The sequence below is a fragment of the Paroedura picta genome, chromosome 18 (assembly GCF_049243985.1).
Source record: "Paroedura picta isolate Pp20150507F chromosome 18, Ppicta_v3.0, whole genome shotgun sequence".
In the NCBI taxonomy this organism is placed as follows: Eukaryota; Metazoa; Chordata; class Lepidosauria; order Squamata; family Gekkonidae; genus Paroedura; species Paroedura picta.
Window position 1 is genome coordinate 14,163,840 of NC_135386.1, and position 23,851 is coordinate 14,187,690.

General features: G+C 50.6%; 1 protein-coding gene across 1 annotated transcript in view; it reads left to right on the forward strand.

The window, feature by feature from the left end:
* Positions 1–23,851, forward strand: part of CHSY1 (chondroitin sulfate synthase 1) — a 78,348-nt gene that overhangs the window by 14,313 nt on the left and 40,184 nt on the right. The gene's annotated exons all lie outside the window — the stretch shown is intronic.

Genomic DNA, 23,851 nt, shown 5'->3' on the forward strand with positions numbered 1-23,851 from the left:
ATTGCTGCTTTAGCTTCTGTTAATCCCTTACCTAGACCCGGTCTCCAGTTTTGCCACATTTTTCTTTACGTCCAAAGCTTGATTTAATCCCAGGTTCACATTTGAAGAACCTTTGGGCAGCTTTTCTGTTTCCAAAAGTACAATGGCTATTTCTTCTTGGTCCCACCAGCTTTTGGTGCAGCCTGTGCTATTTTTACACTGAGCTTGAATAAGCCTAATTATTGCCTAGAAAGCATTCTGGGCAGTTCGGCATTGCAGATGGTGCTCCCGGAAAGCTCGTTGCCGAACATGCCTTTTTCTTTTTTTGGCATTGGCCTCTTTTAAGCTACCGGAACAGTTCTGTGAAACTCAAAAGCTCATTTGCTGCTTTTGATTGTTCAGGGGTGCTAATGGAATGAGCATGACGTGTCTCTGCTTCTTTTGCCCCCCATGGGTTCTATCTGAATGTGGCTCAGAGCTTGCCTGCTAATTACGGGACCTACAGAGGGACACAATGCTAAGAGTTGAGCACTTTGTACAAATGCAGGCACTGCATATTTTATTAACAACACAAGCACAAGCCTCCTTTAAACCGGGCTTAAGGAAAAACCTGATCTTCTGATTTAGAGCAGGCGCCATGTCTGTACCGCATGAATCGGCTAGTTCGTTTGTCAACCAGCTTTCAGGAGGGATGTGCAAGCATCGGTTCATGAACTGTGTGACCCGCCCCTTTTCAAGCCTGTTATGAAATTTGTGTAAAAATGTGCGGAGGAGAGGATCCTGAAAAATTAGTACTGAAAAAAACACTGATATGAGTAGCCGTGCCATTAATTTGGGAGAAGGAAGCGGGAACCTAAAAACAGTGTAGACGGCCCCCCATGCCATGGGGTGCAGGTGAGAAATAAGCAGCTGTAGATACCTATGTTGTACTGTTGCTGACCTTCAAAACCCTATATAGTATCCATTAAAGACTGCCTGCATCCATATGAACATGCCAAACAATTACATGAAGATCCTGTTTTGCACGCCTGCACATCTGAGGTTAGAATAGTGGCCACCCAAGAGAGGACCTTCTCTGTTATTTCGTGGAACTACCCCCCCCCTCCAGCAGAGGGATGTGTCCCATTAGATCACTGTCTTCCACTAGCAGGTGAAGACTTCTTATCTCCTCAAAAAGTCCCTTCCTGCCCTCTATTTTAATTCTGGATTTCATAGAATCATAGAATCATAGAGTTGGAAGGGGCCATACAGGCCATCTAGTCCAACCCCCTGCTCAACGCAGGATCAGCCCTAAGCATCCTAAAGCATTTGTGTGTGTTGGATTTTATAATGTTCTGCTTTTAATTGTTAACTGTCTGGGGCTGATTGGGCCGAAAGGGAGAATCTCTGTTCTGCAAATAAATCAGATATAAAAGGGAACTTGTGATCAAGGATGGCTCATCAGTTAACCAGCATGCCCCGTGGTCCAAGAGCTCTGCCCAGCAACTGTTGACAAAATCGGACTGCCTTTTTCCTATTGGTGGAATGTCCCCCACTCAGCCAATTGCAACTCTTGTTCAGGATTCCGCACCCACCCACCCCTTCCCTTCAGGGGTGCTGTGAAGGAAGCCTCATGCAATGACTTTACTGAGTCAAGGAATGCTTTTCTCTGACTGTCCATCTGTGTCACAGCCTTGAGCAATGCAGGGGTTTCTGTGGGTTTCCAGCACAGCGCTCGTATTTTCCCAGACTTTACTGCTAGTAAATAAATATGAGAGTAAAGGGGAGGGGCAAGCTAAGCTCCCTCCATTGCAGAAAAATCTGTACCTACTTCTCCTTAAAGGTACTACGTTCACGCGAAAACGTTTGGAGAGCTGTGTGAGCACAAAGGCATTAGTTGAACTTCCTGCAAATAAGCTCAAGGATTTGGGCCGACAAAATGCTTAGGCTGGGCACTGGCACCTAAAAGTGAGGCTAGCGGCATTTCCTTCCTACCTCTGGGTTGGTGCAGACAGATGGCAGCTAATCAAGGCTGCAGAAAGGTAACCTCAGTGCAAACCCATAATATTACTAGCCAGGATTGCATCACCGCTGGGAGGCTTCCCTCCCCAAAAGTAGGTTTTCCCTTTTGTTAGTGATAAATATATATATTTATCTATTCTAAAAAAGGATATTTATTTATATATATATAAAAGGATTGCGCAGCTGTATTTGCAAGATGGTCTTTTGTATTTGTTCTGCTGCATTCCTCTAAAGTCTTGCTATCTTTGACCTTGTTCTTAATCAGTCCTTTGTTGGAGAATAGCCTGGAGGAGAGGGGTGTATAGGGTCGATGGCCAGGAGGAGCAGGGACTGCTGGAGTGTGGCCCAGCTTTCCTGAGAAGATGCAGTGTTCATCTCCTCCCAGTTAGTTAGGTGACCTCTCCTAAGGAGCTAAGATGCTGGCTGTTGAATCTAAGAGGACATCTACCTTGGGCGGGAAATGGCAGTTGAATAGCCTGTGAGTGAAAGTAGTAGGTCCCTGCTGTAGATTCCCCAGGGGTGTCCAAACTCATCAGATCTTTTTTGGGGGGTATTGTTATATTTATTTGCTGCCCTCTCTCTGGAGACTCAGGGCAGCTCAGGATGATATAAATTACACAATAAATAAAATACTTGTTAGGAATTCAAATAGATTCATTGATTTATTAATAGTCCAATTATCTTAATTTTATGAGAGAAAGGATTAAGATGCTTTAGGCGGATCCTGCATTGAGCAAGGGGTTGGACTAGATGGCCTGTATGGCCCCTTCCACCTCTGTGAGTCTGTGAATCTAGGAAGGTGGGAGGAGAATTTGGGGGGGGGGTTGGAAGGGAGGCCAGCTGTTCCAGGTGTTGACTTGGCCTGGCAGAACCGCTCCATCTTACAAGTCCTGCAGAACTGATTAAGGTCCAGTGAGTCTCTGATTTCATCCGGCAGAGTGTTCTACCAGGCCAGGGGTGATAAAGCCCTGTTCCTGATTGAGGCCAGTTTGATCTCCTTGAGCCAGGGGATCTTGAGCAGATTCCAGTCCCCAGAACTTAAGGTTCTTGGGGGGGGCGGGGACATTTGAGAAGAGGTTGTCCCAAACCATTTAGAGCTTTGAAAGTATTGGCCAAAACTTTGAATCTGATCCGCTCTTCAATCTGGAGCCTATGCAGCTGGGAGTGGACGAGTCAAATATGGGCCCTCCATTGGGTCTCTATAAGGACTCGGGAGCTAAGCAGAGTCAGCTCTTGGATGGGAGATCAATGGGTCAGAGGCAGGCAGTGGCAAATCACCTCTGTTTGTGTGGATAGCGTAGTGCTTAAGAGTGGCAGCTTCTAATCTGGCCAGCCAGGTTTGATTCCCCGCTCCTCCTCCACATGCAGCCAGCAGGGTGACCCTGGGCTAGTCACAGTCCTGATGGAGCTAGATGACCCTGGATGTCCCTTCCAGCTCTATGATTCTGTGAATAAAAATTCCCGTTGATGTTGCTGAATCCTTTCCTTTGGGCTTTTTACCTGCCCCTCCTTGCAGGCTTCATATGGAACGGAGAGCCCCTCTGCTGTTTGTGTCTCTTCCAAGTATCTCTAGAGATCAGCATCTCTTCAATGGGGCAGTGTCAGAAATGTTACGTTGACAGAAAGCCAAATATATATCTGTGGCCCTGAGAGTTTGAGATAGTTATTGAGACTCAAGTTGATTGTTATCTTGGCACTTTCACCTCCTTCATTACCCAAGATGCTTCATAATTTTTTAGGCTTGCCGAAGACGTGGGTTTTAGAGACTGTAGGAGTCTTTCATCGGAGGGGCTTTGGTTTTACATTTTATTCTATTTTATGGGGTATTCCACATTTCACATATATAGAGAGACACCTGTTAAAAAAAGGGGAATTTCTATACTTGTCACCTTCCCTTCTCCCTTCCCCAAACCTGGTTTTGCAGGAAAGGTCTACCCAGGCAGGTTTAGGGAAGATCACGGTGGAATTAGGGAAAACCTGAAAGGGTGGCAGAAGCACAATGATGTCACGTGGAAGCCAAATTGAAACCCACTGCAGTTTGGGGAGTAATGAGGCACAAGAGCCGTGTGCGGAATCAACCACTGTCAACCACATAGCCCACATCTCTGTGCTGTCTTTTTGTACAAACAGAGCACAACTAGGGCTGTACACAACAGGTATGCCATACAGTACCGTGGATCTCCCTCTGATTTCTGTTTCCTGGCATAACAATGTGGAATTCTTTGTTTTCTTGGTAGCATTTCCCCTTTGAAACCAGGGAAGTTTTGGCTTGCCTTGTTTTCAGTATGACTGAATTTATTTTATTTTTCTGTTTCTACCCAGCCCTTTCTCCCTTTGAGTTATTAAATACCAAAAGTAGTTTGCTGTTCCTTTTTGTCAACACTGAAGCCTGCTGGGTGTCTTTGCACATGTACTTGTGAAATTGAAAAGACTAAAAAGGTCCAGGTTTTTTTTTTTAAACAAGCCGGAAACCACGGGCTTGCTGAGCAGGTGCTCAAAATAAACTTTTGGACAGACTGTGTAGGGACTGGTGGTGGCGAGGCATCTCCCCTAGTTCCATGCGAGCGGTTTTGTTTTGTTTGAAAGTTCTTACTGTCCCTTCTCTGAAATGGAGATGGAGTCAGTATGACTGGAATGGAAATCTTTGCACATATCTTCTGGCAAGAATGTGAAACCTGGAAATGTCAGCCCTCATCTCTCTACCCAACCCATCTTCTCCCAGAATCCTTCTTCATGGGCCTAGTTTACGCTGAACCTTGAGGAGGTGTGGTTACTGCTGTCCTGTGTTTGCCACAGTTAACCTAAAACCCTTGAAACACCCCTCAGCTCAATTTGGAACTGTCTCAGCTTTGTTGGCGAACATTTGGCACGCAAGAGGTCGCAGGTTCAATCCCAGGTATCTCCAGATAATCAGCTAGCAGGTGGTGGGAAAGACTTGGGTCTGAGACATGCAGAGCCACTGACCATCTTGAGTAGAAAATGCAGACCTTGATGGATCGCTAGCCTGATTGCATAAGGCAACTTCGTGTATTCTCCACTTAGATCCTTTACCTCGGTAATCCGTGCCGCTGTCTTGGGAAAGCAGGTCAGTAATCCTTTCCCCACAAGGCTGACCAAGTTGAGGTTGAGAGATTGCAACTTGTTTCAAGCCTCATAAAACAAATGTAAAATTTCAACCCAGGACCTCTTTGGTTTGTAGCTCACCCCTGAGCTGCTTTGGCTTCCTTACCATACTTTAGACTTATCCTGCATTGAGCAGGGGGCTGGACTAGATGGCCTGTGTGGACCCTCCCTACTCTATGATTCTATGGACAGATCCTTATCCTGGGTGCTTTAGGCTGATCCTGCACTGAACAGGGGTTGGACTAGATGGCCTGGATGGCCTCTCCCAACTCTATCCTGGATGCTTTAGGCTGATCCTGCACTAAGCAGGGGATTGGACTAGACAGCCTGCATCACGGAGGGTGGACTGACTTCTTGCTCCAGACGAAAGAATCATCAGTAGTGCCTCCCCCCTGGTTTATAGGAATTATTATCTGCCATAACTGAAGGCCGACATATTTCTCTTGGGGGAAACAAAGTGACGTATTTCAGGTTCCAGATGTCGAAAAGGAGGGAAAGGTATGGAATGGAGAGATAAGATTTAGACCATGGGTAGTCAAACTGCGGCCCTCCAGATGCCCAAATGGACTACAATTCCCATGAGCCCCTGCTGGCAGGGGCTCATGGGAATTGTAGTCCATAGGCATCTGGAGGGCTGCAGTTGACTACCCCTGATTTAGACAAAGTCCCGAAACCCTGAATTCCTCCAAGGCCCCGTCAAACTCTGTGTGTTTGTGTGTGTGTGCGTGTGTGTGGGGGGGTTTATCTAGTTAGCAGTAATGGCTGGATTTGTACATTGCTTATTTGAGCCCTCATGATTTTGGAAAATAAATCTTGGAGCATGGCTAATTTTTGTGATGCCTTTTTACCCTTCACTGAGCCTTGAATGGTCTCAGGCATGTGAACATCAATTTCTTCTGGGTGGAAGCTTATCTGAACCCCCTGATGGTGTGAACTTTCCTGGTAGTCAGCTGGAGTCCTCTTAAAATCTGGCTGCGAATCCTGATTGCCTAAACGGCTACGGATTATCTCCTTTTCCTTCTGGGACAGGGTGACCTTTATGTTCTTACCTCCAGAGTGCCAATTTGGAACTGTGCTAATGTGGGCGCTTTGGGGGAAGTTTAGAATCGGCTTGTTTTGTTGGGGTTAAATGGTGAAATCCTACTTCAGCTACCAATGTTTTTGTTGATCGGCGTTGACCTTTCTGAATGAAATGTATTGACGAATGTTTTGATGCGTGGTTTGAAAACAAGGAACCAGGCACCTGTGTTTCCTCAGTGACCGAACATTTCTGTTCTGCTTTCTGTTAGATCGTCTCTCGTTTGGTTGTTCTAGGGGGAAAGTCATTATTCTTCCAAAAGTCCTTGGCAAATAGCTATTTTTAAACTATTTAAATATTTTTGTAGGTCAGGATGTCGTTTCTTAAATTGCTTCCAAAATAGGTCAGAGGTGTTTTGCTGGATGTAGAGCTAATGGCCATTTCGTAAACCCAGCAGAACCATTTGAGAATTCCCTTTGTCCCTGGACTTCACCACTTAAGGTGGGGACTCGCCTGTTTAAATCCCCGGTTGAAATAATATGCCTTAAATCTACAGAACCAGCATGGCAAGGAGCAAAGTTTTGCTTTCTTCCTGATACATAGTCCTGCCCACCTACAACCTCAAGTGGTACACTTCACATCGTTGCTTACCAGAGCTGAAAGAGACCACAAAGGGCTATCCAGTCCAGCCCCCCCCCCCCAAGCACATGTATTTATTGTGGTTTCCCAAACAATGTGGACCCAGGACATTTGGTTTGTTGGCCACAGTTGTGCAATGTACTCAAATAGTGACTTCTTTCTCATTACTGTAAATACAGGATCTGGTCTCCGGGGAGGAGGTAGGCAGAAAGAGCAGAGGCTAGCCAGTGCTTGTCAGCGTGAACAAGGATTTGAATGATTGCCAGCACGTTGAATCCTGGTTAAAATAAGCTATGGTTTCATGGTATGGCTGAAGGATCGATCTACTTGCCCGGAAGTGGTTGTACCAGGAGCTCGTCTAAGTACCTTGCTAAAGAAAGCTTCCTTTGTGCATGCAGATTCTAACCCTGTAGCCTAAGAAAGCTGCTGTAGACCAGTTTAGCTCAAGGGACCTAACCCATCCTTGTTGTTTATTTTCAAGTTCCCATCCCATGCCAAAGCAGTCAATTCCAGCTGTTGCCGAATCCCATAGGAAGCCGTTTCCAAAAGGCAATTACAACTTTCCAAAGGTGCAGATTGCAGATGTTAAGTCTTGAACCTTATACACGTCTTCCAGTCTCCCCTGCTGCATCAACGTAAACTTGGCAATCCCTGCTGTTTGTGATTTGAACAGGTGCAAAATCCCTGAATGTGAATCCAGGAAACAGTTGATGGCTCACAGCTTTTTTTTTTTTAAAGGAGCTTCTAAGAATAATGGTCGTTCATCTAAGCCCTCCGTATCAGCATGCCTTCCTGAAAGGAAGCTCAGGGCTTCCTCATGAATAGCAGTGAAAGTTTCACTGCCAGAGCATTTGTGGGTGTGAGTTTAGAATGAAGATGACTGATTTGGAAGAGCATCGCTTGAGTTGTGAGTTGCGTAGCAAACAAGACCCTGGTTTGTTTTTGTAAGAAAACAAGCTCCTCTTTTAGAACGAAACAATTGCTTTGGAGGTTTTGCATCCCCATCTTGTGAAATATTGGGGGAGCGGGGGAAGCTTGCGTGACTTGTGGATTCAGTTGGCTGTTTGAAGTCATGGTGGAGTCAAAGTTTCTAAGCCTATTCCATAGTTGTAGAATCTGGCTGTGTTCTATCAACCCAACAGACCCCAAATTCCACAGGATCCCATAAGTCACTTGTGAATGGACTGCACACACACATGCAAAAAATACCCAATCACAACAGTTGGATTCAAGATTTATTATTCAGCGTTGTTGTTAGTTGCGAAGTCGTGTCCAACCCATCGTGACCCCATGGACAATGATCTTCCAGGCCTTCCTGTCCTTTACCATTCCCCAGAGGCCATTTAAGTTTGCACCGTTTCAGTGACTCCATCCAGCCACCTCATTCTCTGTCGTCCCCTTCTTCTTTTGCCCTCGATCGCTCCCAGCATTAGGCTCTTCTCCAGGGAGTCCTTCCTTCTCATGAGGTGGCCAAAGTATATGAGTTTCATCTTCAGGATATGGCCTTCTAAGGAGCAGTCAGAGCTGATCTCCTCTAGGACTGACCGGTTTGTTCGCCTTGCAACTTGAAGATGGTTTTCAGATCCCCTCTCAGTTGCCTCCTCTCCAGGCTAAACAGACCAAGCTCCCCCAATCATTCCTCATACATCTTGGTCTCCAAACCCCTCACCATCTTTGTTGCCCTTCTCTGGACACGCTCTGGTTTGTCTGTATCCCTTTTCAACTGGGGCACCCAAAACTGAACACAGTTTTCCAAGTGAGGCCAAACTAGAGCAGAGTAAACTACAGGCATCCGCAGCTGCTACAACAGCCCTGCATAGTAGATCAGTATTATCTGTGAAGTAGATGAGGCATCAAAGCTTAAGTAATAGTGATTTGCTGCATTTGTAAATGCCAGGAATTTTCCAGCAAACACCCCTTGAACTGCATCTCCCCACCAACTGCAAAAACAGCCCAGCCCTTGCTGAAATAAAGGCAAGATATGCATAACTGCCCCAGACATATATTTGCTCACTTCTGAAACCTACCCATCATGCAAAGAGTCAGTGTTCCAAAATGACGCCAAGGAGAGTTGCAGCCACTGAGTGCAGAATAGCAAGAAATTCCAGGGGTGCTCTTAAAAATAAATAGATCTGTGCCTCGGCCAGCTTTGTTTGGGCTGTCAAGGGCATATCTCAGAGAGAAGCAAAGAGCATATCTTTCTGGAAAGGAGCCTCTTTCTTGTGGGATCAGGACAAAGGTTCTTTTGTAGCTGCTTCATTGCACATCTGTTTTGGTTCCTTGCCCTGCGAGAAGCCCTGACTTTTCCAAGGAGAGAGTTTCCTTCAAGCTGATAATGTGCCAGATGTGAAGTTCATGTGTCCCGTTTAACTCCCCCCAAAACAAAACCCCCAACAACACTCCTGCCCCAAAGGAAAGTCTAGGGCCGGGGTGGCCAAACTGTGGCTCTCCAGATGTCCATGGACTGCAATTCCCATGAGCCCCTGCCAGCACGCTGGCAGGGGCTCATGGGAATTGCAGTCCATGGACATCTGGAGAGCCACTGTTTGGCCATCCCTGGCCCTAGGGTATTATTCCCATGTGTGTGTGCTGAAGTCAAGCCATAATGTGAGTTGTGATAGTTCTGCCTCGCAGGTATTCCGAAAAACCCCTGCCTGCAGGGGGAGTAGGTAGGCAGATACTAAAGGGCACCAGGCAATGAGAAGCAGTGGAACAATGCCTCAAACTTTGCAGTGGATTGCAGCGGCTCCCACGGCCAATGAGTTTCGGCCAGCAAGGATGTGTATAGCTGGGGACCCGCCCCTTCCCCCTCCCTCCAGGCCCATCATTGGCCATTTTGGGAGGGGGAGGTTTCAAAACGATCGTATATGATCCCATCACCCGATAGATTTTTTAAAATGTAAAACATATCTTAAAAATGAATTGATTCCAGCCCAATTGGCAAAACGCCTGGGCTTCACAAAAGCCCTTGGCTGAGAAAGCGTGCCGTAAGGAAATGGCAGGTTAAAGACTTGTGAGGCGACCGAGGGAAATGGCCCCAGAGACAAGCCAAAGTCTGTATCAGCTGGCGGGAGTGAGAAGTTCCCAGTGAAACTGCTCTCTCTCTTTGGCAGAAGCAGCCTGTCAGTTCGGTAAAGCTGTGGGTGTGTGAAATGCTTTTTAAACAGAGTTCTCCTATTCCTTGCCGTAAATAACCCATCACTTGATACATTCCTGGCCTTTCCCGCCAAGCCATTAAGCACCGAGCCCTTCCAAAGAAGCAACAAGCAACTTAATTTTGGTGTTGCGTTGGTGTGAATCGCGAAAGGAGGAGGGCAGAAGAAATCATTGATTCCTGCTCTACCTCCCTGACTTTCCGCTGTAATAGCAGCACATAACCTATCATGGTTATTTGTTACTATTGCCTGTCTGACCGTTCTCAATCCACATCGTGACTAAAATCAGATTTGTCGCAGCTACTGGGAAGTGGGTTGGGGTGCTTCAGACACGGATGGGCCGAATACAGTCTGAAGCGGCAAACATCATAGTCTTGTATGGCCGAATCACAGCCGTCAGAAACATCCAAATTGCAATTCAGACATCTCCGAAGCGATTCGGCCATTAAAATCAAAGGGAATTTTTATATTTCCGTCTTCTCTGAGGCCTGGGGTGGAGGGGCTTGAGTTAGAGGCTCTAAACTTTCACTATAGCTTGAAGATGCTCTTATCTGATAACCCCCCACGTTTCAAGAGGATTGGACCAGGGGGTCCAATTCTAGGGGCACTCAAAGAGGGTGTTCCCTTCTGGCCCCATTCTATCCTATGGAGCTAAGACTGAAGCACCACGATCTTTCCACCAGCATAGGATAGAATGAGTCAGGATGGGGACACCCTCTTTGGATGCCCCTAGAATTGGACCCCCTGGTCCAATCTTCTTGAAAATTGGAGGGGTCTTTAGAGAAGAGGGCCCTGAAGCTACACTGAAAGTTTGACCCCTGTAACTCAAACCCTCACTGCCCTAGGCCGCTGAGAAGATGGAAACCTGGAGTCAATGAGGCCATTGACTTTAATGGCCGAATCGCTTCAGAGATGTCCAAATAGATTCGGCTGAATCGGACAGACCTTTAAGGGTCCAAATTGGGTCCCTCCAAACTTGAAATGCTCTGAATTTTTTTCAGTTGTCCATCCCTACTGGGAAGTGTGATAGGGCAGGCATGGAGCTCAAGAACCACCTGGCTGTTACAACAGCACATTCTGCTGGGCTAGGGAAGAGGTCCACATAGGACTTCTGTCTTTTGCAGCAGTCTGGTGTTTCCTGTAACGTGTTGTTTGACCCCAGCCACTTACTTGTCATCCCAACTGCCCCCACCCAGACACACACCAAAACGAGAGAGGAACTGTTGGTATAACCCAAATTCACATCCTCAGGCAAAATGATAATTCAGTTTATTTCTGTTTCAGGCCGGTTGCCATGCTAGTTTATCGTAGAAGTGCAAGATTTGAGCCCGGCAGCGTCTTAAAAACCCACCATATTTCCAGGGTATAAGATTCCAAGTTCATCCGTTGACTTATGCAGATGCAGTTCTGTTTGCTCCATTCTAGTTTTCCTGGCTAGACGTTTACGAGGAGTTGGGATATTGTACAGTGTTGTTGTTTGTGCGGGTCTGTATTAAACCCAAAAGGCAAGCACAGGTAGAATGGTTCGTAACTCAGCATTGAATCATGTGCACTTCAGCTGTGGAAGGGGGGGTGCAAAGGTCAAATACCTTAATGAGGAGGTTTTAATTTAGAACTTCAGCAGGGCAGGCGGCATAATTAAAAACTTTGGCACGGCTCAAGCCCTTAACGTTTTATCGCAAAGAAAGTGCCAAAGCGCCCAGGAGCTGCTCTTCACACACGGCGCATGTGACTCTTGGAAGCCTGCTGGGCTGCCGGGGCAAAAAGTCAAAGGCACATCTGTTCCCTGGGCTGTTTATTAAGTTCCTAATTAAAGGGTTGGCACCACATTTAGAGATCCAGAGTTGCCAGAAGAGAGATGGTGGCAAGAAATGGGCTTTGAAATGGGCTGAAAATCATTCTGGCTGTCTTCCTCTCAAGACAAACAAACAACAGCAAACTTTGAATCAACACATTTCTTGAAATTGCAAACCAAAGTGAAGAAGAAGGAGAAGAGTTGGTTCTAATATGCCGCCTTTCTCTACCTGAAGGAGTCTCAAAGGGGCTTTCCACCACCTTCCGGGGAAGCTTGTCCCACTGAGGAATGTTTAGCTGAAAATTCCTTTGAATTAATTTCAACCCATTGGTTCTGGTCCGACGCCCTGGGGCAACAGAAAACGGACACTCCTTGTTGTCACCTCTGCTATTTCTGCGGCGTTATCAGCATTCACAATGGCCCAGGGAATTACCGGTGTCAGAGTTAATGCTGGCCCCTCTGGAAAACTGGGTTTATTTTAAATCCAGGTGTTGAATGCTCCTGAGACAAGAGCCCCAGATACCCAGAATGGCGGTTACGTTCCATGCCAAAAGAACACTTAGCTGAGGTTGAGGAGAGAGAAGGAGCCTGCAGTCTTGGCCACAACCCTTTTGAGCTACTTCAAGAAATCAATGTTGCCTGGAGTCATTAATAAATAAATGGGGGGTCCTATCAAAAGGGCAAATTGGCTCAAACCCCCCCCCCCTCCACGCCACGAAGAAGCAAGCATGCCTTTTAAGAGGGAGAACAGAGACCGGGATGGAAGCGCAGGGCTGAGGCGTCACTGATCCAAGGCAGAGAACTTGAGCTTCGGAGCTGAAAGCGGATACCGCTCACTGGGCGATTCCTAGCTAACTGATTTCTAGGAAACACGACACAAAAGGAGCTTTGTTTGCCTCGGCTGCAAAGTTCCCTCTCTGGCCAACACAAAGTCCTGCCAGCCAGCCAAGATGGATGAGAGGGAGGGAGGGAGGGAGAGAGAGATGCGTAAGAGTAACAGATCCGTTACTGTGCAAAACCCCTGGCCGTTGGGTAAGCGGAGCAAACTCTCCGGCTGAATTCTGAATGAATGATTACTCTACTCCAGAACTGTTCTCTTTTAACAGGGGGGAAACACGTGATGCGGGTGGGGGGTGGGGTGGGCTGCCTTTTAAACTCTCTCTCCTCGGTCTCCCTTGTGTTGGCAGAATGGATCCATTTGCGACCGCTAAGAATCAAATTGCTCTGTAAAAGAACCGCCACGCAGATATTATCTGTTTCTTCCGAGGAAAGACTAGCTTTGAGAGAATAAGAATCTGGAGATTTAAAACAAGAAGTAACGGGCATGCGTACGAGCACAGACACACGTACGTGTCCTGATCCCCGGCATTTCAAGAGATGGAAAATGTACTAAATCCTCTCCGCTTTGGTCAAAGTGAACTATTTAGGGCGAGATTAAATCCTTAATTTAATAGGTGACTGTCTGAAAGGTACAGTGGACTTTGCTGATTTTTATTCTGTTGCAGTGGTGGGATATAGAAAATTTATTTTACAATTTTCTTCCAGGCCAGGCTGGAGTCTGGAAATTTTTGGTGTGTGTGGGGGGGAATACTGGGGCATGAAATTAGAGTCACCAGGGGGTGGGCAGGTAGTTGTGAGCTCCTCCATTGTGCAGGGGGTTGGACTAGATGACCCTCGAGGTCCCTTCCAATTCTATGAAATACCAACAAGTCCAAATTTGTTTGACAGAACCTCCATGTACAGAAGCAGTATATTTCTGGGGGGGGAAGGCCATCCCATTATCCTGTACACCTGAAAGTGACTTTTTCTAAACCAGACCTTTGGTCTTTCAAGCTCAGTACTTCCTACTCGGCCAGATGAGTTTCTCAGCATTGACTACCTGGTCTTCTTCGCTGGAGATGCCAGGGATGGACGTGGGACCTTGTACATGCAAAGCTACTCCTGGACCATTGAGTCCCAACCTGTCCCTTTCATGCCCTGCTCTCTGCTCTGTGGCAAAGATGAGTGATTGGACCAGATGGATTTTGGTCTGCCACAGTGAGGCAGTGGTTAAGTTTATAAAGTCTTAAGAAATTGGACTCCCGCTCCACTATTTCGACACGGCGTTGAGCTAGCAGGCAAGTTTACAGTGACTGAATCATTCGTTGCTGCTTTCCCAGCCTTTTGCTGGATGAAAATTCTTTCAATCAGCTGGCAGCTCTAAAGGGCAGTTTTATGTCCATGTGCTTTGATAGCCAAGGGACAACTGTGGTAGGATGATCCTGCAGCCTACGTTGGGCCACGGCTGAGTTTTGCCTCTTGTGTTTTTTGGGGGGCCACTGACAAGCCATTTGTCTGAAGTGCGTCTGAGCAACCACATCCAGGGGGCTCTAAACCAAGGGTAGTCAACCTGTGGTCCTCCAGATGTCCATGGACATCTGGAGGACCACAGGTTGACTACCCCTGCTCTAAAGCACCCAACTGGGCCAAAATGGGGATGAGGCTTCCAAGTCACTGAGTGTCACCTAGAGATGTCAATAGCAGTGCTCAGGAGTGCTATGGGTCCTTGAAGACAGGTGCATCTAAACTTGGCAACTAGACAGCAGACCCAGATATTTTCTGGTTCTGGGTCCCTGGCAGACAGTATGAAGCAGCAGTAAAGAAGGCCAATGCAGTCTTGGGCTGTTATCAACAGAGGCATCGCATCGAAATCACAAAATGTCGTAGTCCCGCTGTGTACCGCATTGGTCAGACTGCATATGGAGGATGGTGAGCAGTTCTGGAGGCCTCCCTTCAAGAAGGGCGTGGACAAAATGGAGAGCGTGCAGAGGAGAGTGACGAGGATGATCTGGGGACCAGGCCCTCTGAGGAAAGGCTGAGGGACTTGGGAATGTTCAGCCTGGAGAAGAGGAAGATGAGAGGGAACATGATTGCTCTCTTGAAGTATCTGAAAGGTTGTCACTTAGAAGAGGGCAGGGAAAGGTCCCTGTTGGCAGCAGAGGACAGGACCCGTAGTAATGGGTTTAAACTATGTAGAACAATAGTGGCTAGCTATCAGAGGGGTAAATTTCACAATCAGAGTAGTTCAGCAGTGGAATGGGCCTCCTGAGGAGGTGGTGAGCTCCCCCTCACTGGCAGTCTTCAAGCAGAGGATAGACTTATCCTGGATGCTTGAGGCTGATCCTGCATAGAGCAGGGGGCGAGACTAGATAGTCTGTATAGCCCCTTCCAACTCTTCTATGGCTTGCAAATAGGATTTAGTCAGAAACTCTGATTTCTTAGATGTTGATTCACCAGTTTACAACCTAGCTAAACAGAACAGTAAATTTGAAACTAGGTTTGATCTGTGTCATTAAAAACTTAACTTTCCAATGGCCTGCACATGTTTTGGCTTGACCCGTTTTACTGTTTCGTCAAGGAAGTGGTATGTGACTCCTCTGAAAAGTGATATGAGTGCCTTACCTGATCACAGAGCCCCAGGTTTCCAGAGGGACCTGGTTTGGAATCTCTGGTGTAATGCTTTTAAGGCAAGGGATGAACAGATCTATACCTGTCTCTGCATAGCAACCCCAGACTTCTCTGGTGATCTCCCATCCCAGTATGAACCAAAGTTGGCCATTAAGAGCATTTGTTCTTAAAGCTACAGACACGGCTTTTCTTATTGGGAAGGGGGGGATGCATCCCCATTGTTTTGTTTTGTTTTAAATCATATTTGTCTGCAAACCCAGGGCTTTCCTCGTGCATGTAGAAATTTCTGTCTTGACTGTCCATGGCTCCAGTCTCCAGATTTAAGTATCCGCAGATGTGGCTACATTGAGAATATATTTAATATTGATGACGATGATAAATAATAATGCACATTTTAGTGGTTATTAGCTTTGGGTTTTTTTTTAGGAGACTGTAAATCCTTGTACATGTACATAAAACTTCCTGAGAGGACAAAAAAAAAAAAAACCTCAGCAATCCCAAACCCTGCCATTATCCGTGTGTGGCAGGGAAAGGATAAAGTTAAATGTAGGCACACTTGCCCCGGATGCCTTCCTTAAGTCCCTTGCATTTTTTTGTTTCTTTTTAATTTGAAACCACAGAGGGTAGTCTGTGTTATGTGTTCCTATCTTTTTTCCTGTCTTTTCTTTCTCCCTGTTTTTTGAGGGCCGGTCATTTCCGGCACTTTAGAGGGTTTTGTTCCCTCTCCCCCTGCCGATCTGAGCAACTTTAAAAAAAAAGAAAAAAAAGATTCTTTCCGTCCGAAAATCCTTTTGGGCAACATCATTTCCCTTTTAAAATTTCACTGGGCAAGATGTGCTCCAGGGTCATTATTGAATTTAGCTTCCTGGGCAGAATGCGATGGATTTTACAGACTTCTGAGAATTCCTGTCCTGTGCTTATTTCTAGTCGTCTCCTTTGGGAAGGAAAGTTTTTTGTAACCACACTGTCTTGTCTGGTCAGCATTTCCCAAGTCTGTAGTTTCCTTCTACTTGATGGCCTCCTCTAGCCCCTGTTCACCTACGACTTCTGTTTTTCAGATCTCTTCCAGCTTCGTTGCTATGCCGTTTCATAGCGTTCCAGAGAGAGCTTATGTCAGGAATCAGGCTGAGCCCAGCCGGTGGAGTCCCAAGTGAAAGCGCATCAAGAATCCAACAGTCGGTTGCAAATTCCAAAGTAGAGCTTTATTAGGCAAAGTCCACAGTTAGCTGAGCATGCCAAGATCTTCCTAAGCAAAGATCTTGATAATAACAAAGTACAAATGAAACGGGTGGGGTAGATATAGGGTGCACCAAATAGAGGAGGGGTGCTCAGGGGATTTGGCGGGAGAGTAGGTAGGAATGACAAAAGGGGTCCTGTTCTCAGGCTACCAGATGGCCAGGTGCCTTATCGGGGAGATGGCACATTGTTGAGATTTGGCTGTCTCCGCAAGGACACTTACAGTGAGATTGATACAGTTGTTGGGGCTCCTCGCCCGCTGGGAAAAGGAAGGGAGGAAACATCTCAGAGGACAGGTTTATTGCTTTATGGCCTTGGGCTGCCTCGGCCGGAGGAAGCCTGAGAAAGTGGGAATATGCAAGAGCAGTCGGGAACAGGATGGCATGAACCAGGGGGGTCATGACACTCACCTCCCCTTTAGGTCCCTCCCCGCTCCTCGCCCTCAGGCTCCGGCAGCTACGGGGGAAGGGCCCGGCTTATCGGGGAAGCGGGAGTGGAATTTGCGGAGGAGAATTGGGGCAGCGACGTCCTCCGCGTCCACCCATTCGTTGTCAGAGTCAGGGAAGCCTTTCCAGGAGACCAAATATTGTAATTGCTTGCGGAAAAAGCGGGAATCGACTACATCGGACAATTCGTAGTGTGTTTCTTCCCCCACCATGACGGGGGGTGGTGGACGGGATTGGGGGTGGCACTTATTGGGCGGAGGAGCCTTTTTGACCAAGCTGACGTGAAAGACCGGGTGAACCTTACGGTAGTTCTTTGGGAGTTCCACTCGCACGGTGACCTCATTCAGCACCTGGATCACCTTAAAGGGGCCCACGAACTGATAACTCAGCTTTTTACACGGCCGCCTATTTTTGAGGTGTTTTGTGGAGATGTACACCTCGTCCCCCACCGCATATGCGGGGGGGCTCTGGCGTTTGCGGTCAGCCCACCGCTTGAAGTCAGCCTTGGCTTTCTTCAGGGACTCTGTTACCTCCCCCCAGGCCTCCCGCACCCGGGTCGCCCACTCGTCCACCCCCGGCGGGGAGGCGGTGGGATCTCCCGGTGGCTTCACGAGGGTGGGGAAGGGGGGCGAGGCGTAGCCATGAACCACTTCAAAGGGTGCTTTCCCAGTGCTCGAGTGCGGGGCGTTGTTGTAGGCATACTCCGCGAGGGGCAGGAGGGAGACCCAATCGTCCTGGTGGTAGTTCAGGAAGCAGCGAAGGTACTGTTCGAGCACCTGGTTAACCCTCTCAGTTTGACCATTTGTGGCGGGGTGATACGCGGAGCTCAGCCCCCTAGATACTCCTGCCAGGTCCATTAGGGCCCCCCAGAATTTGGCAACGAACTGTGCCCCCCGGTCGCTAATCACCTTGCGGGGGAAACCATGTAGGCGCACCACGTGGGTGACGAACAACTCAGCCAGGCGCTGCGCAGTGGGCAACCCCGGGCAGGGAACGAAGTGGGCCTGCTTCGAGAATTGGTCCACCACCACCCAAATCACCGTTTTCCCCTGGCTGGGGGGCAAGTCGGTGATGAAGTCCATGGAGATGATCTCCCAGGGGTGGTCGGGGATTTCCAGGGGTTTTAGGAGGCCCTGGGGTTTCCCCACCCCCCGCTTGTGCGCGAGGCACACCGGGCAGCCCGCGACGTATTTCCCCACGTCACGGCGGGCCCCCGGCCACCAAAACTGGCGGCGGAGCAGCCCCCAAGTTTTCAGGAAGCCAAAGTGCCCCGCAGCCTTGCTATCGTGGCACAATTCCAAGATTATTTTGCGCATCGAGGCGGGGACATATAGGCGATCCCCTTTGTACCAGACCCCCTCGTGGGCACGAAGCTGCGAGCGGAGGTTGGCGAGTTGCGGGTCCGGACCCAGGGCCGAGCGGAATTCCGATAGGGGAATCGAAAGTGGCACCGTGGGGGGAGGCCCTGAGGGGTCCGGAGGGGGGCCCTGGGCCGGGCGCCCCGCCTTGGTCTGGCTGCGGGTTTGAGCCAAGAGCCCCAATTGTTTGGGGGTAAAGACCGTGTCCACCCGGGAGGGGCGGTGTTCCCCCGGGAACATGCGGGAGAGGGCGTCCGCCATAAAATTCTTGCGTCCCGGAATGTGGACGAGGGTGAAATCGAATCGGGAAAAGAAGTCCGCCCACCGAATTTGCTTCGCGTTGAGCGTGCGTGGCTTTCGTAAGGCCTCGAGGTTTTTGTGATCGGTCCAGACCTCGAAGGGGATAGAGGAGCCCTCCAGGAAGTGCCGCCAAGTGGACAGGGCGGTTTTGACCGCCGCTGCCTCCTTTTCCCAAATGGGCCAGTTCCGCTCGGTGGGGGAGAACTTGCGGGAGAGGTAGGCACAGGGCCGGAGTTTGCCCCCCTCCCCCCTCTGGAGGAGAACCCCCCCGACAGCCTCGTTGGAGGCATCGACTTGCACCACGAAGGGTTTGTCGATCTCTGGGTGGGCCAGGATGGGTTCGGAAGTGAACAAGTGTTTGAGGTGTTCAAAAGCTTGCGTGCAGTCCTGGGTCCACGGTAGTGGAGCCCCCGGACGGCCGTCCCTGGCACCCTTCCCCTTGGTCCTTAGGAGGTCGGTGAGGGGTAGGGTCACCTTGGAAAACCCTGGGAGGAAGTCACGATAAAAATTGGCGAACCCGAGGAAGGATTGGAGCTGCCTGCGAGTCTGGGGGGTCTCCCAGTCGAGGACCGCTTGGACCTTCGCGGGGTCCATCCCAATTCCCTCCCCCGAAACCCGGTAGCCCAAGAAATCGACCTGGGGTTTGTGAAACTCACATTTCGGGAGCTTGGCGTACAGTTTGTGATCTGCCAGACGGCGTAGAACCTCCCGGACGAGAGCTGTGTGCTCCTCCTCCCCCCGGGAATAAATCAACACATCATCAAGGTAAACCACCCCCCCCCCCGGTACAGCAAGTCGTGCAGTACTTCGTTGATAACGTTCATGAACACGCCCGGAGAGCCGCTTAACCCGAACGGCATGACGAGGTACTTGAACTGTCCCAGTGGGGTGTTAAAAGCCGTCTTCCACTCGTCCCCCTTGGCGATGCGGACCCGGAAATAGGCGTCTCGTAAGTCCAGTTTGGTGAAGATGCGCCCCTCCCCCAGGCGACTGAGCAGGTCCTTGATGAGGGGAAGGGGGTAGGCGTTGACCCTCGAGACCGCGTTGATTGCTCGGTAGTCGGTGCAAAGCCTGAGGGTGCCGTCTTTCTTCTTGGCGAACAAGACTGGAGCTGCCATGGAGGAGGTGGCCGGGCGGATGAAGCCCCGGGCTAGGTTTTTGTCAACGAAGGCGCGAAGTTCCCGAAGCTCAGCCGGGCTCATGTTGTAGAGTTTGGCCTTCGGGAGTTTGGCCCCTGGGACCAACTTTGATGGCGCAATCCGTCGGGCGGTGCGGGGGCAGCTGGTTGCATTCCTCCTCCGAGAAAGCTTCAGCGAGGTCGCGGTAGCAGGCCGGGATGACGTCGTCGGGGTTCGAGTAGAGGCCCATCGCCCTCAGCCAGGGGTTGAGCGTGGCCGGGCTTTCGGACCATGGGACCACGGTCCCCGCGATGGCCACGGGCGGCGCCTCAGGTTGGTCACGGTACCAGAAGTGCAGTTTGCAGTTCGGGTGGGAGAAGATGAGGCGCTTTTCGTCCCAATCGATCTCGGGGCGGTGAAGGTCCATCCAGTCCATGCCGAGTAGGATGGAGAAGCCCGCCACGGGGGCGATCGTGAGGGAGATCCGTTCCCAGTGGGATCCCAGATTCAGGGCCAGGGCGCTGGTGGCGTGGCGGATGGCGTCTCCCCCAACCGGGGCGCCGTCCACCTGGCGCATCACTATCGGCTTGGCCAGGTCCTCCTGACGGGCGGCGAGGGCTTGCGCGATTCCGGGGGTCACCAAAGATGTGGAACAGCCGGAGTCCACGCAGACCTGGACCTCCACCCGGGTGTCCGCCTCCTCATTGATCAGTACCGCCGGGAGGAGGATGGGGGGTAGGATTCGTCTTGGGGGCGCCGGAGTGCCGACAGGGAGGGTCCGCCGAGGGGCGCCCGGCATGACGGACCGTCCTCGTTTCCCGAGCTGTCCGATTGGGAGGACTCGGGGCTGGTCTGGGAGGAGAGCTCCACCTCTGTCGAGGAGGAAACAGGGGCAAGGAGCGCCCGGGTCCCTCCGTGCTTACCCGCCGATTTGTCGGACGGGCGCTGGCGGTCAGCCGGGCGCTTGTCCGGGGGGCTCTGGCTCCTCTCCGGCTGGGAGGGGGCTTTGGATTTCGCCAGGCGCGTTGGGCACACAGAGGCGAAATGTCCCTTCCCCCCACACTCATGGCAGAGCCCCAGTTGCTTGCGCTTCTCCCGGTCTGGCGCTCCGGCCGAGGCAGGTTGTGAGGCGATCAGTTTCGGGACACTTGGGGTTTTGTCGGTCCGCGACGAACGAAGCAGGCGGGCCGCCTCCTGGCGACGCTGATAGGCTCGATAGTTCGCGAGGTTCGTCTCGATTACCCCTGCGGCGTCAATCCACTGCTGGAGATCCCCGTCCTCAGGCGGCCCCCGGTTGAAGATTCCGTCGGCCACGGGGCGGTCTAGGCCATCTAAGAAGGCGTTGATGATCTGGGTTTCGTTCAAGGTAGTGATTCGGTCCGAGATGGCCCGGAAATCAATTACATAGTCCATCAGGGGTCTCCCCCGCTGCTTCAGCTTGGTTAGGGCCTCTGTCGCTTTTCGCTCACGGAAAGGGTCGCGGAAAGCCGTGCGGAGGGCGGTCCTGAAGGATTCTAAGGAGGTAGCTGCCGCCGTCCCCCTCTCGTACTGGGTAACCCACCAGTCCATTGCCTTGCCCTCTAGGTTGCAGCCCAGCGTGCGCACTAAATCGGCCTCGTCCATGAAAGTATCTCCCCATTCCGCCAAGAAGCCATCCACCATAATCAAAAAATAGGTGAGTCTCTCCGAAGTACCATCGAACTTCACCTTGAATTTCCGGCCCCCCAAATGGTCGTGGCGGCCGCCGCGGGCGGCTCCGTTGTTCGGCTGATGGGGAGGCTGTTGGGGGACCGGCGAGGGCGGCGGGGCGATCGGCGGTTGAGGTTGGGGTTGGGGAGGTGGGGCGGCCGCAGCAAGCGGGGCATAGGTCCCCCTCCTCGGGGCTGTCGGATGAGTCCAATCCTCGGCCGGGTGACGATCGCGGGGCTGTGGGGCCGGGTTCGGGGGAGTGGGGGTTCTCGTCGGGGGTTCCCCCCAGGGGCCTGACAGAAACGTGACGGGGTCCTGGCCCCCCGGCCGGGAACGTGATGGTGAGGCCTCCCTCCTCCGACGACGAGGTTCGTGGTGAGGGGGGATCTCGGCGAAGGCTGCGCCCCGGTCGGGCCCCGGCCCGGGCTCGGGTTCGGTGTCGACATCGTCCTCCTCCAGCCAGGTCATGGCGCCGGCTGGACGGGAGTAGGTCAGGTGTTTGGGGGGAGCGAACGTCGAGATCAGACCCGTGGTCACGATCCCCCCTAGGGTGTCGAGAGTCCCGTACCCCAGAGACGGGGTGCTGTGGTGTTTGGGCTTGACAGCGGGGCCCGCAGGGGGGCGCGTAGCAGCTCGGGTGGCCGGGGCAGCTGGATCGCCTGGCAGGGATGCGGGAAGGGAGAGTCGGCCTCTCTTCTCCCTCTCGGAGGCGAGGGGGGCGCTCCAATGCTCCCGACGGGACTCGGCTTGGCGCAGGGCCCGGCGAAGGGCTTCGTTTTCTCGTCGTTGGTCCCCCACGCGTAGCATCAGGCTCTCGAGTTCTTCGACCGGGACAAGGTGCTGGGGCCCTTCTCTGGTGAAGTCGACCCCCACCTGGCGCCCCATTTCGACCAGCCGGTCCGCATCTCCTGGGTCGCCGGAGGAAGCCTGAGAAAGTGGGAATATGCAAGAGCAGTCGGGAACAGGATGGCATGAACCAGGGGGGTCATGACAGCTTATAACTTTATAAGTGCTTTATTCTGTGCTACTAAGTGCCCTAAGCTTCATTATAACTACTGGATTGTAGGCAAAACTGAAACTGGCAAAACATCTAGGGCACATGTTTTCTGTGACATCACAGCAGCTTAGCCAATGGCTGAAGGCGGTATATAGAGTGACAGCAGCTAACCTGTATTTACTGACGTAAATTAAGTGGATTACAATGGAGAACCAGAGCCTCTTGTGGCGCAGAGTGGCAAGGCAGCAGATATGCAGTCTGAAAGCTTTGCCCATGAGGCTGGGAGTTCAATCCCAGCAGCCGGCTCAAGGTCGACTCAGCCTTCCATCCTTCCGAGGTGGGTAAAATAAGTACACCGCTTGCTGGGGGCTAAAGCTGTAATGACTGGGGAAGGCACTGGCAAACCACCCCGTATTGAGTCTGCCATGAAAAACGCTACAGGGCATCACCCCAAGGGTCAGACATGACCCAGTGCTTGCACAGGGGATACCTTTACCTTACAATGGAGAACCAGTGTAATGGAGTGCTTAGAATGTCAGACTAGGCCATGGAAGCTCACTGGGTGATTTTAGAACCATAGAATCATAGAGTGGGAAGGTATCTCCAGCGTCCTCTAGTCCAGCCCCTTGTCCAACACAGTCCAACCTTCCCACTCTCAATGATCCCAATTCCATGCCCAGATGATGTGCCCAACCTCATCCCCACATACAAAAGCAACAGCATCCCTGGCCAGTTTTGCCTCCTTGACCCCCAAGTGGCCATTGGCCTTTCCCTGAGCATGCAAGAAAGGGCCACAAGAGCCAAGCATGGATGCAATCCCTTCTGCCCACCCCCTCACACTCTGCCTAAGTTCACAGAATCAGCATTTCTGTCAGATGACTATCGAGCCTCTGCTTAAAAACTACCAAGGAAGGGGAACCCAACACCTCCCGAGGAGGCCTGTTCACATCCCCTTTTATCACCTTACTCTAGTGCACGGGTATATTTGAAAGCAAAGCTTTACACATTTGACCCAAAGTCTTCCCAGAATGTTTTCCTCTGTTGTTTCAGACATTGCTTTTGTTTTCTGGGAAGGGGTAGCATTTATTTTGGCTTCCTTTGTCATTTAGGAACCCCGTGATTATAGGTGGTGGTCTGGCTCGTTAAGTCTGCTGCATCCGTTTTAGCAAAGTGGCACGTCTATATAAAACGAGGCTGTACCACAGAGAAAGAGGTTTTAAACCTCTTCCTGGAATCTGTCACCCCCCCCCCCGCCCTCCCCAGTCTCACTTTCTTCCATACTGAGAACAAAGCCGCCTCCTAGCAAGACCATGGTGGAGGGTCCTTTCTTTTTTAGCTTGGAATCGGCAAGTACGGTGCGTTTGAAACTGCAGGATCGAAACATGTCTCTTGATGAAAATGATTTCCTTTTCTTTCCATTGCCCCTGATTCACAAGAGCTCATGCTGGGATATCCCTGGAAGTCCCTCTTGGAAACAAGCTATGCCGGCAATCCCCAGCCTTTTTGGCACAAACCCACAAGCCCAGATTTATTTCAATGATGCCTACATA